We start from the raw sequence: 18,287 nt of genomic DNA, 5'->3' as shown, positions 1-18,287 counted from the left end.
GTGCATTACACAAGAACTTGGAACCAATAAATCAGATTGAATAAAACTATCACTTTTGATAGATAATTCTGTTTTCTCTTCTAGTGATGTTTCTATCAATGCTTTCATAGTAGGACAAACTATAGCATAGTGTCCTTTCTTATGACATCTATAAAATTTCTGATATTTCAAATCCTCAGAGTTAGAAGACTTACCTTGGCTGGATGGCTCTTCTTTATTTGGGTTTAAAATCTCCTTGTCTCTTGGACTTAAATCATGGACAACTTTTGATCTCAACAAGGATTGGGTGATCGTGTCTTTCTGGACCTCAGGACCTGTCTTAACATCCTTAGACAAAGACAAGTGACTCATACCAGTGGGAGATGATTTATAAATAAATTTATCAAGTATAGGACTTACCTTGGCCTTCTCTTGAAAAATCGGTTTGTCTGATTTTTCTTTGTGTCTGGCCAAAACTTGGCTGACAAGGTTCTTCTTCTCCATGGCCTTTGGGACCTCATAAGGTTGGTATTTATCATATAAAACCGTGGGCATCTGGCTTGGCCGAATCTGGTCTTGATAGATCAAGCTTCTATGGCCTTGTTGTGGCACCACTTTCTTTGCCTCTTTGGACACACCATTTGAAAATCTCCTTGGGTATTTTCTTCTGGTTTCTTGCGTGGGAAGTGTAGTCACATACTTCCTGATCATAACATCTTTAAGATCTTCCCAATTGGTGACAACCTCTTCTGGACTTTTACCGTGTGCACGATCTACTCTTTTCCACCATGAGTATGCTTTTTCGGAGAGTTGTTTGATGGCATGGCTAAGCCTTTCTTTCCTTGGCACTACATGGTATAAAAACCATTCATCCATAGTTCTTTCCCATGATAGATAGTCATCTGGCCAGCTACTTCCTGAAAAAGAATAAATCTTAACATTATTAGCACATTTATAATCATGATAAGAATGACTTAAGTATTCATGAGTATAAGAAGTTTGGTGTGGGGTGATCCATGAAGGATCCGGTGGCTTGGGCTCAACATAGCCAGCCTCTGGTGCATCTCCAAATCTTGTTTCTCCATGTGGTGGTCGTCTGCCTTGTGGCTTGTTTCTTTTTCCCAACTGAGCAATCTTATCATTGAGCTCTTGTACAGCTGCTAAGTGTTGGCTTAGTCTTTTCTTCATGGGTTGGCCGTGTTCTTCCTCTGTCATTGCTTCCTGAAAACAATCTCAAAGAGCAAGTGAAGATATGGGAAGTTTTGGTCGAACCAAAATAGGTAAACAAAATGCAATCTATTTAAACTAAACCGAAAAAAATATACCAATGTGAACCAAAATGAAATTATTTATGCAAAATTATTTTTCTTTTGATTTTCTTGATGCAAGCACGAAATAAATCAGTATGGGATGCTTATGAACAATAAATGGAAAGAAAATATGGAAACAAACTAATGCTGAATTTTTTTTGAATTTTCTTTGGATGAAATGCTACAATTAAATATGCAAATGATATAAACTAAAGCTTAAAAAAATATTTTCTTTTTCTTTTCTGATGCAATCACGAAATGGACAAGTAGAAATGGTATGAAACAATAACTAGGATGATTTCTTTTGGCTTTTTAATTTATGAATGCAAATGAAAAGGAATCAAATTCAAAACAGAAAATTTTATGGGATTTTCTTTTATGGAAACTAATGAATGCAAACACTTTCTTTTGGGATTTTTGATTTTTAAATGAATCAAACAAAACTTTTTCTTTTCTTTTTCGTGGCTTTAAATTATGATGAACAGCAAGAACACAAAACAAATGCAGAAACAAAACTTGAAACAAAGAAACAGTTTTTATGGATTTTCGGTTTATGATGAAAAACAAATGCAAACAAATATGAATGATGCAAGGATAGAGTGACCTGATTCAGGAGCTTGAGCTCTGATACCAAAATGTTGTAGGCACAGGGGGGGGGTAACCCACGAATTGATAAAAATGGTGGAACCAAGGTTTAAACCTGAAAACAAAGAGAACCGATTTTTATGAGTTTTTAGAGTTTTTATGATGCAAATAAAAACAAATATGAAAACAAATGAGATGATGATGATAATGATAATAAAACAAGATAAATAAACAAAGAATAGGATGGAATCAAGCTGCTGGATGTGTATCACTCTCAGCTTGATTAGAAGATGAACTGAAGTGGATTTGCGGATGAAGGTTTGATTGAATCTCTCAATCTGATGGAATGATGGATCGAAGTGATTGACTCTCTCAATCTGTGTACTGAGCTTGTTTGATTTGCACAAACAAACTAGACTCACGAAATCAATAAGAAAACAAAGAATCTCTCTTTGAATCCTAAAGACCGATATTTTATACAAAGAACAACTTTGATAAAACTGAATAAACTTTCTACTAACTTGGTGATTAAGGGTGCTCTTTACAATGGACGTCTAGGAGCTTATATAAGGCTCAGAGACAAAGGTCCTAACGTTCTAAAACAAATAGAAAAGGAAACAAATCAAGCAAAGTAACAAAATCGGAAACTAGCCGTTGGAGCCTTTTATGGGATTTTGGCTCCAAGTGAGAAACTTGATTCTTCTTGAACCTGGACGGTTTTAATGGATAAGAGAGCTTCCTTGGGACCTTCCTGGGTGCTTGATAGGTTCTGATCTCGTGCCTGATCTGAAAAGAAAAGAGCTGTTGGACATTAATGTCGGTTTGCTCCAAATAAGGCAGGTTTGAGTAAATGGGGATCCTCCTGATCCAATGGTTGCTGGTGCATGGTATGAACTTGCAGAACTCCTCCTGGACTCCTAGAGTATCTCCTGATTGGTTGAAATGATCTCCTGGTCGCCAATGTCTGGTTTGAAGCTGATTGAACCGGTTAGCTTCCATGGCCATTTCTCATGATCTTGGGCTTTCTGGAAAGATGATAAACTACTCTTGACTCCTATGATGGGCTTTGCTTCAGGCCGCTCCTTCCTTGGGCTGGAATCTCCTTCTAAAATCGGGTACTCGCAGATGGACAGGCTGGAAAACCTCTGACTTGTAAAATTAATAACTTCTTTCTCCGCGAATATTTTGGCTCGATTCCAATTGGGCTGGACTCCTTCTTGAGTGTAGAATCCAATAAAATTGGTTTCATGTTGAAATTCATTCTGGCTGTGGAGATATACGCCTTGGACTGAACTTCGGTCGCTGGTACCTCCTAGATGGCCGGTTTGGACGGAAAGCCACAGACAGCCACGGACGTCTTGTGTGTGGTGGCGGACACCCACGGACGTCATGTGTGTAATAAACAGACAACACACGTGGGCCAAAATCATCCAAACAGTCCACAGGAAGGGCCAGCATGTTGAGTCCAAGTACCAACGTGCTGATATGTGTACTGATGGACAGCCACGGACGTCCTGTGTGCGCTGATGGACACAGACGGACACACACGGACAGCCACGGACATCCTGTGTGTTCTGGCGGACACCCATGGACGTCCTGTGTGTACTGAACAGACAGCCCACGTGGGCCAAAATCACCCGAACAGTACACGGGAAGGGTCAGCGTGCTGAGTCCAAGGACTAACGTGCTGATATGTGTACTGATGGTTTGCCACGGACATCCAATGTGTGCTGACGGAAACACACGGACAGCCACGGACGTCCTGTGTGTTCTGACGGACACACACGGACATCCTGTGTGCGCTGACGGACACCCACGGACGTCCTGTGTGTGTACTGAACAGACAGCCTACGTGGGCAAAAATCACCCGAACAGTCCACGGGAATGGTCAGCGTGTTGAGTCCAAGGACCAACGTGCTAATATGTGTACTGATGGACAGCCACGGACGTCCTGTGTGTGCTGACTGACACACACGGAAACACTCGGACAGCCACGGACGTCCTGTGTGTGCTGACGGACAACCACAGACGTCCTGTAAGACCCATTTCTAGTCTCTCGACCCAACTGGATACGAATGCTTACTTATTAATTTCTTTGCTTGCCTGATTCATTCTAAGACATCCGTGGACGTCCTGTGTGTGCTGACGGACACCCATGGATGTCCAGTGTGTGCTGACGGACACCCACGGACGTCCTATGTGTACTGAACAGACAGCCCACGTGGGCAAAAATCACCCGAATAGTCCACTGGAAGGGCCAGCGTGCTGATATGTGTACTGATGGACAGCCACGGCCATCCTGTGTGTGCTGACGGACACAAACGGACACACACGGACAGCCACGAACGTCTTGTGTGTGCTGACGGACAGCCACAGACAGCCACGGACGTCCTGTGTGTGCTGGCCGACACCCACAGACGTCCTGTGTGTACTGAACAGACAGCCCACGTGGGCCAAAATCACCCAAACAGACAACGGGAAGGGCCAGCGTGCTGAGTCCAAGGACTAGCGTGCTGAGTCCAAGGACTAGCGTGCTGATAAGTGCACTGATGGACAGCCACAGACGTTCTGTGTGTGTTGACGGACACACACGGACACCCAAGGACAGCCACAGACGTCCTGTGTGTGCTGACGGACACACACGGATGTCCTGTGTGTACTGAATAGACAGCCCACGTGGGCCAAAATCACCCAAACAGTCCATGGGAAGGGCCAGCGTGCTGAGTCCAAGGACCAACGTGCTGATATGTGTACTGATGGACAGCCACGGACGTCATGTGTGTGCTGACAGACACACACGGACACACACGGACAGCCACGGACGTCCTGTGTGTACTGAACACACAGCCCACATGGGCCAAAATCACCCAAACAGTCCATGGGAAGGGCCAGCATGCTGAGTCCAAGGACCAGCGTGCTGATATGTGTACTGATGGACAGCCACGGACGTCTTGTGTGTGCTGACAGACACACACGGACAGCCACAAACATCTTGTGTGTGCTGACGGACAGCCACAGACAGCCACAGACGTCATGTGTGTGCTGGCCGACACCCAGTGACGTCCTATGTGTACTGAACAGACAGGCCACGTTGGCCAAAATCACCCAAAGAGTCCACGGGAAGGGCCAGCGTGCTGATATGTGCACTGATGGACAGCCACGAACGTTCTGTGTGTGCTGACGGATACACACGGACACACAAGGACAGCCACGGACGTCCTGTGTGTGCTGACGGACACACACGGACCCACACGGACAGCCATGAACGTCTTGTGTGTGCTGAAGGACAGCCACAGACGTCATGTGTGTGCTGGCCGACACCCACTGACGTCCTGTGTGTACTGAACAGACAGCCCACGTTGGCCAAAATCACCCAAACAGTCCACGGGAAGGGCCAGCGTGCTGATATGTGCACTGATGGACAGCCACGGACGTTCTGTGTGTGCTGACGGACACAACGGACACACAAGGACAGCCACGGACGTTCTGTGTGTGCTGACGGACACACACAGACACACAAGGACAGCCACAGACGTCATGTGTGTACTGAACAGACAGCCCACGTGGGCAAAAATCACCCAAACAGTCCATGGGAAGGGCCAGCGTGCTGAGTCCAAGGACCAACGTGCTGATATATGTACTGATGGACAGCCACGGACGTCCTGTGTTTGCTGACAGACTCACACGGACAAACACGGACACACACGGACAGCCACAGACGTCATGTGTGTTCTGACGGACACACACGGACGTCCTGTGTGTGCTGACGGACACCCACGGACGTCGTGTGTGTGCTGACCGACACACACGAACACACACGGACACACACAGAAACACATGGACACACACGGACAGCCACGGACGTCCGGTATGTGCTGACGGAAAGCCACGGACATCTTGTGTGTGGTGGCGGACACCCACGGACGTCATGTGTGTAATAAACAGACAACACACGTGGGCCAAAATCACCCAAACAGCCCACAGGAAGGGCCAGCATGTTGAGTCCAAGTACCAACGTGCTGATATGTGTACTGATGGACAGCCACGGACGTCCTGTTTGCGCTGTTGGACACAGACGGACACACACGGACAGCCACGGACATCCTGTGTGTTCTGGCGGACACCCATGGACGTCCTGTGTGTACTGAACAGACAGCCCACGTGGGCCAAAATCACCCGAACAGTACACGGGAAGGGTCAGCGTGCCGAGTCCAAGGACCAACGTGCTGATATGTGTACTGATGGTTTGCCACGGACATCCTATGTGTGCTGACGGAAACACACGGACACACACGGACAGCCACGGACGTCCTGTGTGTTCTGACGGACACACACGGACATCCTGTGTGGGTTGACGGTCACCCATGGACGTCCTGTGTGTGTACTGAACAGACAGCCTACGTGGGCAAAAATCACCTGAACAGTCCACGGGAATGGTCAGCGTGTTGAGTCCAAGGACCAACGTGCTAATATGTGTACTGATGGACAGCCACGGACGTCCTGTGTGTGCTGACTGACACACACGGAAACACTCGGACAGCCACGGACGTCCTGTGTGTGCTGACGGACAACCACAGACGTCCTGTAAGACCCGTTTCTAGTCTCTCGACCCAACTGGATACGAATGCTTACTTATTAATTTCTTTGCTTGCCTGATTCATTCTAAGACATTCGTTGCTGTCCGTGTGTGTCCGTCAGCACACACAGGACGTCCGTGGACGTTTTGTGTGTGCTGACGGACACCCATGGATGTCCAGTGTGTGCTGACGGACACCCACGGACGTCCTATATGTACTGAACAGACATCCCACGTGGGCCAAAATCACCCGAATAGTCCACTGGAAGGGCCAGCGTGCTGATATGTGTACTGATGGACAGCCACGGCCGTCCTGTGTGTGCTGACGGACACAAACGGACACACACGAACAGCCACGAACGTCTTGTGTGTGCTGACGGACAGCCACAGACAGCCACGGACGTCCTGTGTATGCTGGCCGACACCCACAGACGACCTGTGTGTACCGAACAGACAGCCCACGTGGGCCAAAATCACCCAAACATACAACGGGAAGGGCCAGCGTGCTGAGTCCAAGGACTAGCGTGCTGACGAGTGCACTGATGGACAGCCACAGACGTTCTGTGTGTGCTGACGGACACACACGGACACACAAGGACAGCCACAGACGTCCTGTGTGTGCTGACGGACACACACGGATGTCCTGTGTGTACTGAATAGAAAGCCCACGTGGGCCAAAATCACCCAAACAGTCCATGGGAAGGGCCAGCGTGCTGAATCCAAGGACCAACATGCTGATATGTGTACTGATGGACAGCCACGGACGTCATGTGTGTGCTGACAGACACACACGGACAGCCACAGACGTCCTGTGTGTACTGAACAGACAGCCCACATGGGCCAAAATCACCCAACACAGTCCATGGGAAGGGCCAGCATGCTGAGTCCAAGGACCAACGTGCTGATATGTGTACTGATGGACAGCCACAGACATCCTTTGTGTGCTGACAGACACACACGGACAGCCACGGATGTCATGTACGTGCTGACGGACACCCATGGACGCCCAGTGTGTGCTGACGGACACCCACGGACGTCCTATGTGTACTGAACAGACAGCCCACGTGGGCCAAAATCACCCGAACAGTCCACGGGAAGGGCCAGTGTGTGCTGACGGACACACACGGACAGCCATGGACGTACTGTGTGTGCTGACGGACAGCCAGAGACATCATGTGGGTGCTGACGGACACCCACGGATTTCCTGTGTGTACTGAACAGACAGCCCACGTGGGCCAAAATCACCCAAACAGTCCACGGGAAGGGCCAGCGTGCAGAGTCCAAGGACCAACGTGCTGATATGTGTACTGATGGACAGCCACGGACGTCCTGTGTGTGCTGACGGACACAGACGGACACACACGGACACACACGGACAGCCACGGACGTCCTGTGTGTGCTGGCGGACACCCACGAACGTCCTGTGTGTACTGAACAGACAGCCTACGTGGGCCAAAATCAGCCGAACAGTCCACGGGAAGGGTCAGCGTGCTGAGTCCACGGACCAACGTGTTGATATGTGTACTGATGGACAGCCACAGACGTCATGTGCGTTCTGACAAAAACACATGGACCCACACGGACAGCCATGGACACACACAGACGTCATGTGTGTGCTGACGGACACCCACGGATGTCATGTGTGAACTGAACAGACAGCCCACGTGGGCCAAAATCACCCGAACATTCCACGGGAAGGGCCAGCGTGCTGAGTCCAAGGACCAGCGTTCTGAGTCCAAGGACCAGGGTGCTGATATGTGTACTGATTGACAGCCATGGACGTCCTGTGTGTGCTGACGGACACACACGGACACACACGGACAGCCACTGATGGACACACACGGACGTCCTGTATGTGCTGACGGACACACACGGACAGCCACGGACGTCCTGTGTGTGCTGACGGACACCCATAGACGTCCTATGTGTGCTGACGTACACCCACGGATTTCCTGTGTGTACTGAACAGCCAGCCCACGTGGGCCAAAATCACCCAAACAGTCCACGGGAAGGGCCAACGTGCTGATATGTGTACTGATGGACAGCCACGGACGTCCTGTGTGTTCTGACGGACACACACGGACACACACGGACAGCCACGGATGTCCTGTATGTGCTGGCGGACACCCACGGACGTCCTGTGTGTACTGAACAGACAGCCCACGTGGGCTAAAATCACCCGAACAGTCCACGGGAAGGGTCAGCGTGCTGAGTCCAAGAACCAACATGTTGATATGTGTGTTGATGGACAGCCACAGATGTCCTGTGTGTACTGACGGAACCACACGGACACACACGGACAGCCACGAACACACACGGACGTCCTGTGTGTGCTGACAGACACCCACAGACGTCCTGTGTGTACTGAACAGACAGCCCACGTGGGCCAAAATCATTCGAACAGTCCACGGGAAGGGCCAGCGTGCTGAGTCCAAGGACCAACGTGCTGATCTGTGTACTGATGGCCAGCCACGGACGTCCTGTATGTGCTGACGGACACACACACGGGTACACAAGGACAGCCACAGATGTTTTGTGTGTGCTGACGGACAGACACGGACGTCCTGTGTGTGCTGACGGACACCCACGGACGTCCTGTGTGTGCTGATGGACAGCCACGGACAGCCACAGACGTCCTTTGTGTACTGAACAGACAGCCCACGTGGGCCAAAATCAACCAAACAGTCCACGAGAAGGGCCAGTGTGCTGAGTCCAAGGAGCAACGTGCTGATATGTGTATTGATGGACAGCCACGGACGTCCTGTGTGTGCTGACGGACACACACGGACAGCCACAGATGTCCTGTGTGTGCTGGCAGACACCCACGGATGTCCTGTGTGTACTGAACAGACAGCCCACATGGCCAAAATCACCCTAACAGTCCATGGGAAGGGTCAGCGTGCTGAGTCCAAGGACCAACGTGCTGATATGTGTACTGATGGACAGCCACGGACGTCCTGTGTGTGCTGATGGACACACACGGACACACACGGACAGCCACGGACGTCCTGTGTGTGCTGACGGACACCCACGGATGTCATGTGTGTATTGATTAGACAGCCCACGTGGGCCAAAATCAGCCGAACAGTCCACAGGAAGCGTATGCGTGCTGATTCCAAGGACCAACGTGCTGATATGTGTACTGATGGACAGCCACAGACGTGCTATGTGTGCTGACGGACACACACGGACACACACGGACAGCCATGGACGTCCTGTGTGTGCTGACGGACACCCACAAACGTCCTGTGTGTGCTGACGGACACCCACGGACGTCATGTGTGTACTGAACAGACAGCCCACGTGGGCCAAAATCACCCGAACAGTCCACGGGAAGGGCTAGCGCGCTGAGTCCAAGGACCAGGGTGCTGATATGTGTACTGATGGACAGCCATGGACATCATGTGTGTACGGACGGACACACACAGACAGCCACGGACGTCCTGTGTGTGCTGACGGACAGCCACGGACAGCCACAAACGTCCTGTCTGCTGGCGGACACCCACGGATGTCCTGTGTGTACTGAACAGACAGCCCACGTGGGCCAAAATCACCCAAACAGTCCACAGGAAGGGCCAGCGTGCTGAGTCCAAGGACCAACGTGCTGATCTGTGTACTGATGGACAGCCACGGACGTCCTGTGTGTGCTGACGGACACACACAGACACAAACAGACAGCCACGGACGTCCTGTGTGTGCTGACGGACACCCACGGATGTTACGTGTGTACTGAACAGACAGCCCACGGGGGCCAAAATCAGCCGAACAGTCCACGAGAAGCGTGCTGATTCCAAGGACCAACCTCCTGATATGTGTACTGATGGACAGCCACGGACGTCCTGTGTGTGCTGACGGACACCCACAGACGTCATGTGTGTGCTGACGAACACCCACGGACATCCTGTGTGTACTGAACAGACAGCCCACATGGGCCAAAATCACCCGAACAGTCCACGGGAAGGGCTAGCGCGCTAAGTCCAAGGACCATGGTGCTGATATGTGTACTGATGGACAGCTACAGACATCATGTGTGTGCTGACGGACACACACGGACAGCCACGGACGTCCTGTGTGTGCTGACGGACAGCAACAGACAGCCGCAAACGTCCTGTGTACTGGCGGACACCCACAGACGTCCTGTGTGTACTGAACAGATAGCCCATGTGGGCCAAAATCCCCCAAACAGTCCACGGGAAGGGCCAGCGTGCTAAGTCCAAGGACCAACGTGCTGATCTGTGTACTGATGGACAGCCACGGACGTCCTGTGTGTGTGCTAACGGACACACACGAATACACAAGGACAGCCACGGACGTCCTGTGTGTGCTGACGGACACAGAAGGACACACACGGACAGCCACGGACGTCATGTGTGTGCTGACAGACAGCCACGGACAGCCACGGACAGCCACGGACGTCCTGTGTGTGCTGACGGACACAGACGGACACACACGGACACACACGGACAGCCACGGACGTCCTGTGTGTGCTGGCGGACACCCACGAACGTCCTGTGTGTACTGAACAGACAGCCTACGTGGGCCAAAATCAGCCGAACAGTCCACGGGAAGGGTCAGCGTGCTGAGTCCACGGACCAACGTGTTGATATGTGTACTGATGGACAGCCACAGACGTCATGTGCGTTCTGACAAAAACACATGGACCCACACGGACAGCCATGGACACACACAGACGTCATGTGTGTGCTGACGGACACCCACGGATGTCATGTGTGAACTGAACAGACAGCCCACGTGGGCCAAAATCACCCGAACATTCCACGGGAAGGGCCAGCGTGCTGAGTCCAAGGACCAGCGTTCTGAGTCCAAGGACCAGGGTGCTGATATGTGTACTGATTGACAGCCATGGACGTCCTGTGTGTGCTGACGGACACACACGGACACACACGGACAGCCACTGATGGACACACACGGACGTCCTGTATGTGCTGACGGACACACACGGACAGCCACGGACGTCCTGTGTGTGCTGACGGACACCCATAGACGTCCTATGTGTGCTGACGTACACCCACGGATTTCCTGTGTGTACTGAACAGCCAGCCCACGTGGGCCAAAATCACCCAAACAGTCCACGGGAAGGGCCAGCGAGCTGAGTCCAAGGACCAACGTGCTGATATGTGAACTGATGGACAGCCACGGACGTCCTGTGTGTTCTGACGGACACACACGGACACACACGGACAGCCACGGATGTCCTGTATGTGCTGGCGGACACCCACGGACGTCCTGTGTGTACTGAACAGACAGCCCACGTGGGCTAAAATCACCCGAACAGTCCACGGGAAGGGTCAGCGTGCTGAGTCCAAGAACCAACATGTTGATATGTGTGTTGATGGACAGCCACAGATGTCCTGTGTGTACTGACGGAACCACACGGACACACACGGACAGCCACGAACACACACGGACGTCCTGTGTGTGCTGACAGACACCCACAGACGTCCTGTGTGTACTGAACAGACAGCCCACGTGGGCCAAAATCATTCGAACAGTCCACGGGAAGGGCCAGCGTGCTGAGTCCAAGGACCAACGTGCTGATCTGTGTACTGATGGCCAGCCACGGACGTCCTGTATGTGCTGACGGACACACACACGGGTACACAAGGACAGCCACAGATGTTTTGTGTGTGCTGACGGACAGACACGGACGTCCTGTGTGTGCTGACGGACACCCACGGACGTCCTGTGTGTGCTGATGGACAGCCACGGACAGCCACAGACGTCCTTTGTGTACTGAACAGACAGCCCACGTGGGCCAAAATCAACCAAACAGTCCACGAGAAGGGCCAGTGTGCTGAGTCCAAGGAGCAACGTGCTGATATGTGTATTGATGGACAGCCACGGACGTCCTGTGTGTGCTGACGGACACACACGGACAGCCACAGATGTCCTGTGTGTGCTGGCAGACACCCACGGATGTCCTGTGTGTACTGAACAGACAGCCCACATGGCCAAAATCACCCTAACAGTCCATGGGAAGGGTCAGCGTGCTGAGTCCAAGGACCAACGTGCTGATATGTGTACTGATGGACAGCCACGGACGTCCTGTGTGTGCTGATGGACACACACGGACACACACGGACAGCCACGGACGTCCTGTGTGTGCTGACGGACACCCACGGATGTCATGTGTGTATTGAACAGACAGCCCACGTGGGCCAAAATCAGCCGAACAGTCCACAGGAAGCGTATGCGTGCTGATTCCAAGGACCAACGTGCTGATATGTGTACTGATGGACAGCCACAGACGTGCTATGTGTGCTGACGGACACACACGGACACACACGGACAGCCATGGACGTCCTGTGTGTGCTGACGGACACCCACAAACGTCCTGTGTGTGCTGACGGACACCCACGGACGTCATGTGTGTACTGAACAGACAGCCCACGTGGGCCAAAATCACCCGAACAGTCCACGGGAAGGGCTAGCGCGCTGAGTCCAAGGACCAGGGTGCTGATATGTGTACTGATGGACAGCCATGGACATCATGTGTGTACGGACGGACACACACGGACAGCCACGGACGTCCTGTGTGTGCTGACGGACAGCCACGGACAGCCACAAACGTCCTGTCTGCTGGCGGACACCCACGGATGTCCTGTGTGTACTGAACAGACAGCCCACGTGGGCCAAAATCACCCAAACAGTCCACAGGAAGGGCCAGCGTGCTGAGTCCAAGGACCAACGTGCTGATCTGTGTACTGATGGACAGCCACGGACGTCCTGTGTGTGCTGACGGACACACACAGACACAAACAGACAGCCACGGACGTCCTGTGTGTGCTGACGGACACCCACGGATGTTACGTGTGTACTGAACAGACAGCCCACGGGGGCCAAAATCAGCCGAACAGTCCACGAGAAGCGTGCTGATTCCAAGGACCAACCTCCTGATATGTGTACTGATGGACAGCCACGGACGTCCTGTGTGTGCTGACGGACACCCACAGACGTCATGTGTGTGCTGATGAACACCCACGGACATCCTGTGTGTACTGAACAGACAGCCCACATGGGCCAAAATCACCCGAACAGTCCACGGGAAGGGCTAGCGCGCTAAGTCCAAGGACCATGGTGCTGATATGTGTACTGATGGACAGCTACAGACATCATGTGTGTGCTGACGGACACACACGGACAGCCACGGACGTCCTGTGTGTGCTGACGGACAGCAACAGACAGCCGCAAACGTCCTGTGTACTGGCGGACACCCACAGACGTCCTGTGTGTACTGAACAGATAGCCCATGTGGGCCAAAATCCCCCAAACAGTCCACGGGAAGGGCCAGCGTGCTAAGTCCAAGGACCAACGTGCTGATCTGTGTACTGATGGACAGCCACGGACGTCCTGTGTGTGTGCTAACGGACACACACGAATACACAAGGACAGCCACGGACGTCCTGTGTGTGCTGACGGACACAGAAGGACACACACGGACAGCCACGGACGTCATGTGTGTGCTGACAGACAGCCACGGACAGCCACAAACGTCCTGTGTGTGCTGGCGGACACCCACAGACGTCCTTTGTGTACTGAACAGACAGCCCACATGGGGCAAAATCACCCAAACAGTCCACGAGATGGGCCAGCGTGCTGAGTCCAAGGAGCAACATTATTTTCTAAGTCATATTTGAATATGAGGTTCATAAACAATTGAACAGATAGCACAGCGAAATATAAATGTGTTAACTTTGTATTACTTCTTAACAGTTTCATAGACAATCACTAGTTCATCCCTAGCATCATCTAACCACACGTTACAAAGCCTCTCACTGACCGAGCCTTCATGGCTCCTTGGCTTGACCAGAACCATCCTTAGTTCCTGAAACCATAACCAGATAAGCATTAATCATAACCGAGAATAGAACGAATTGATTATACAATGCTTGGCTTGGTCCCTAGAACTTAGATAAACCTCAAACAACATAATCATAAAAAGTATGAACCTATCTACCGTATCCTAAGTCATTCAATCAACCACCCCTTGACTTAGAATCAGATAGATAGTCCAAAATAGATAAACAGAACACACGAACAGATCCGGATCGTCCCCAAAGACCAATCCGTCTAACCGGATAGAATCTAGGTGCGACCGGCAATTCCTGATCAGATCTTAATGTTAAATATTAAGTTTGTGTGCTAATTAATCTAGTACTGATTTACTGAGAAAGCAAGCAGAATAGCTGGTGAAGGTATTAGACTAGTCGGAATTTAGTTAAGAAACTTAACGACAATTTCGGACAGTTTTCGACTAAAATTTCTCATCCTTCGAATCTCGTCTTGCTTCAACTAAGCTTTCCTAGCTTAAATAAAATTCGACCAACATTATTAACACTCTACCATAACTATCAATGAGAGGCCTTTCGACCACAAGACAGTCCCGTCGAGGTATTAATTCACCGGGTCGACTTTATTTTTAAATCTGATCGACCAACTCCAAACTGGTCTAGCGGAGTTTTTCTCGACCAAAAATTAACTGGCTTATGAGGTTCATAAACAAAAGAACAGATTGCACAGCGGAATAATGATGTGTTAACTTTGTATTACTTAGAAACATGAGATCCAATACCCAACTTCTTAACAGTTTCATAGACAATCACTAGTTCATCCCTAGCATCATCTAACCACACGTTACACAGCCTCTCACTGACCGAGCCTTCACGGCTCCTTGGCTTGACCAGAACCATCCTTAGTTCCTGAAACCATAACCAGATAAGCATTAATCATAGCCGAGAATAGAACGAATTGATTCTACAAGGCTTGGCTTGGTCCCTAGAACTTAGATAAACCTCAAACAACATAATCATAAAAAGTATGAACCTATCTACTGTATCCTAAGTCGTTCAATCAACCACCCTTTGACTTAGAGTCAGATAGATAGTCCAAAATAGCTAAACAGAACACACGAACAGATCCGGATCGTCCACAAAGACCAATGAAGTCCGGCTCAATGGCCCAAGAGACTTCCTTACCTGATCCGGCCTTGGCCTGGGTCCAATCGGCCGAGTAAGCCTCAGGTCCAATCCGGAAGGCCTTAGTAACCGGTCAGACCTTGCGACTCTACCTTGGCTTAGACAAGCCATAGGTTGACCCATAAGGATCGGTCATAACCTGTCTCGAAAGACACCGTTTAAAACATGCACCCTCTGGCCAATTGTACCTCTTCGTGCTCGTACCTTTTGATGTTCGTAACTTTTGGTATCTCGTACCTTTATGTCACTAACACCCTTTGGTAACTCACAACCTTTGGTAACTCATGACTTTTGACAACTCGTGCCCTTTGGGTCATTCCCAACCATTCATCATAACCGCCCAGTCTTGGTGCGATCGAACTGACCGTCTAACCGACCCGTGTCTAGGCTAGCAGTTTTGTTATGTTCGGCCAAAGCCTAGGGACGTGTCCCTTGGACTCAACCAACACAACCTTTCGTGTTTAACCAGAGAGAAGAGAAGAGAAAGGAATTGAAACAGATAAGGAGAGCCGGATGGGACTTAGGAACGGAGCAGAGCCGCGGTGCGATCGCATGGATCGTCCGTTCCGTCTGATGGAGCCACGGACCATCACATACCTTGTGAACCACGTCTGGGTTCTCCATGCTCTTCTCCTTGTCTTGATCTCCCATTCTTGACCGGAGGTTGCTTCACAAACGATCAGAGTCGCCGGAAACCTAACCACCCTAAACTCGCTGTTCTCTTGGCCGGAACTCTCTCTCTCTACGTTTTTCTCTGAGTATTTACTCTGGAATTGGATAATGAAACCAACAGAAGAGACCCCATATTTATAGTAAACGAGGGGGTAAGTCTTGCCTCACAAACAGGCACGACTTGCTAGCGAATGGTCACCATCGGCCAAGGGTTGTGCCCTCTCGGCCACTTGCATCCCATCGCCCTTTCTGATTGGGTTTGGGGTCGGTAATAAGCCCAACCCACTTCCCAAGTCTCCTGGACTTAGCCCATGGCCTCATGGCCGGACCTCAAAGCCCGCCACTGACCCGGACCCGGACCATCGGCCTAAACCCGAACAGTCCGTCTAGCTGAGATGAGCTGACTCTCATCTGCCATGAGGCCGCGTGCTGACCCTTAGACATGATCATCCATGTGGGTCATAATTTGTGTCAATCGGAGTTTCCTTAACATAATTTTGATCACCAAAGGCAATAGAAAGATCCTAGAGACCATACCTGCAATGTCAACTGGTCTATACTATGCAAAGATCAGTATGATCGAGGCTAATGCCTGCGAGATATTCACCCTATGGCATAACCGGCTTGGCCATCCCGATACTAGTATGATGAGAAAGTTGATGATGAACTCACAAGCGCACAAAGTTAAAGGAGTTGTCCCATACAATCTCACATGTGCAGCATGTGCACAAGGGAAACTCATAACAAGGCCATCACCAGCCAAAGTTAATAAGGAAATTATTAATTTTCTGGAATGGATTCAAGGAGACATATATGGACCAATACACCCACCTAGTGGGACGTTTAGATACTTCATGGTCCTGATTGATGCATCGACCAGATGGTCGCATGTGTTTCTACTATCCAAACGAAACTTGGCATTTGCACGCCTGCTTGCTCAGATAATAAGACTGAGAGCACACTTTCCAGATTTCCCTCTAACGACTATACGTCTAGACAATGCTGGTGAGTTTACGTCCCAGGCGTTTAATGAGTACTGTATGTCCATGGGGGTAAGAGTAGAACACTCCGTGGCACATGTACATACACAAAACGGCTTGGCCGAATCCTTCATTATACGTATCCAGCTGATAGCCAGACCATTACTAATGAAGTCTAAACTCTCGGTATCAGCATGGGGACATGCAGTATTACATGCAGCAGAACTGATTCGCATCAGGCCATCTAGTGAGCATAGATATTCACCATCCCAGTTACTTACGGGTCATGAGCCAGACGTGTCCCACATCAAAACATTTGGATGTGCCGTTTTTGTTCCAATTGCTCCACCACAGAGAACTAAGATGGGACCACAAAGGAGGATGGGAATATATGTTGGATATGACTCCCCTACCATTATAAAGTATCTTGAACCAACAACCGGTGATTTGTTTGAGGCCAGATACGCAGACTCACGGTTTGATGAGTCAACATATCCGACCTTAGGGGGAGATAACAGCCGGTTGAGTAAAGAAAAAGAATGGTTTCGACCATCAATATCTTGGCAAGATCCTCAGACTAAATAGTGTGATATGGAAGTCCAAAAGATTATACATCTTCAAAAGCTAGCTAATCAACTGCCAGATACATTTGCTGACCCAAATAGAGTGACAAAGTCATACATACCGGCTTGTAATGAACCTATAAGAATAGATGTCCAGAAGGGACAATGTCAAGTTACTATAGAGTCTAAACAACGTTTGAAACGTGGTAGACCTATTGGTTCCAAAGATAAACAGCCTCAAAAATCCAAGAGAGGTGCTGGATCCGAGAGCATCAATGAAACCGTCCAGGACATTGATGGATCCGGCCGTTCCAAACCGTCCGGAACGGTCGAGCCGAGTGGGCCGGCCACACCAAATGATCCGGCCGTTCCAAATTATGGGGTTCGGGACACCGAACTTCATGGGACGCCAGGACCGGACAATCAAGAGATCTCTATAAACTATATTATGTCTGGAACACAATGGAACAGAAAAGATATCGACGTCGATGATATATTTGCATACAAGGTAGCACTTGAGATCATGAATATAGATGAGGATCTAGAACCCACGTCCATACAAGAATGCATGCAAAGATCAGATTGGATCAAATGGAAAGAAGCTATAAACGTGGAGTTAGAATCAT

This window comes from Brassica napus, unplaced genomic scaffold (genome assembly GCF_020379485.1).
Source record: "Brassica napus cultivar Da-Ae unplaced genomic scaffold, Da-Ae ScsIHWf_1216;HRSCAF=1740, whole genome shotgun sequence".
NCBI lineage: Eukaryota > Viridiplantae > Streptophyta > Magnoliopsida > Brassicales > Brassicaceae > Brassica > Brassica napus.
This window is presented reverse-complemented; position numbering follows the sequence as displayed.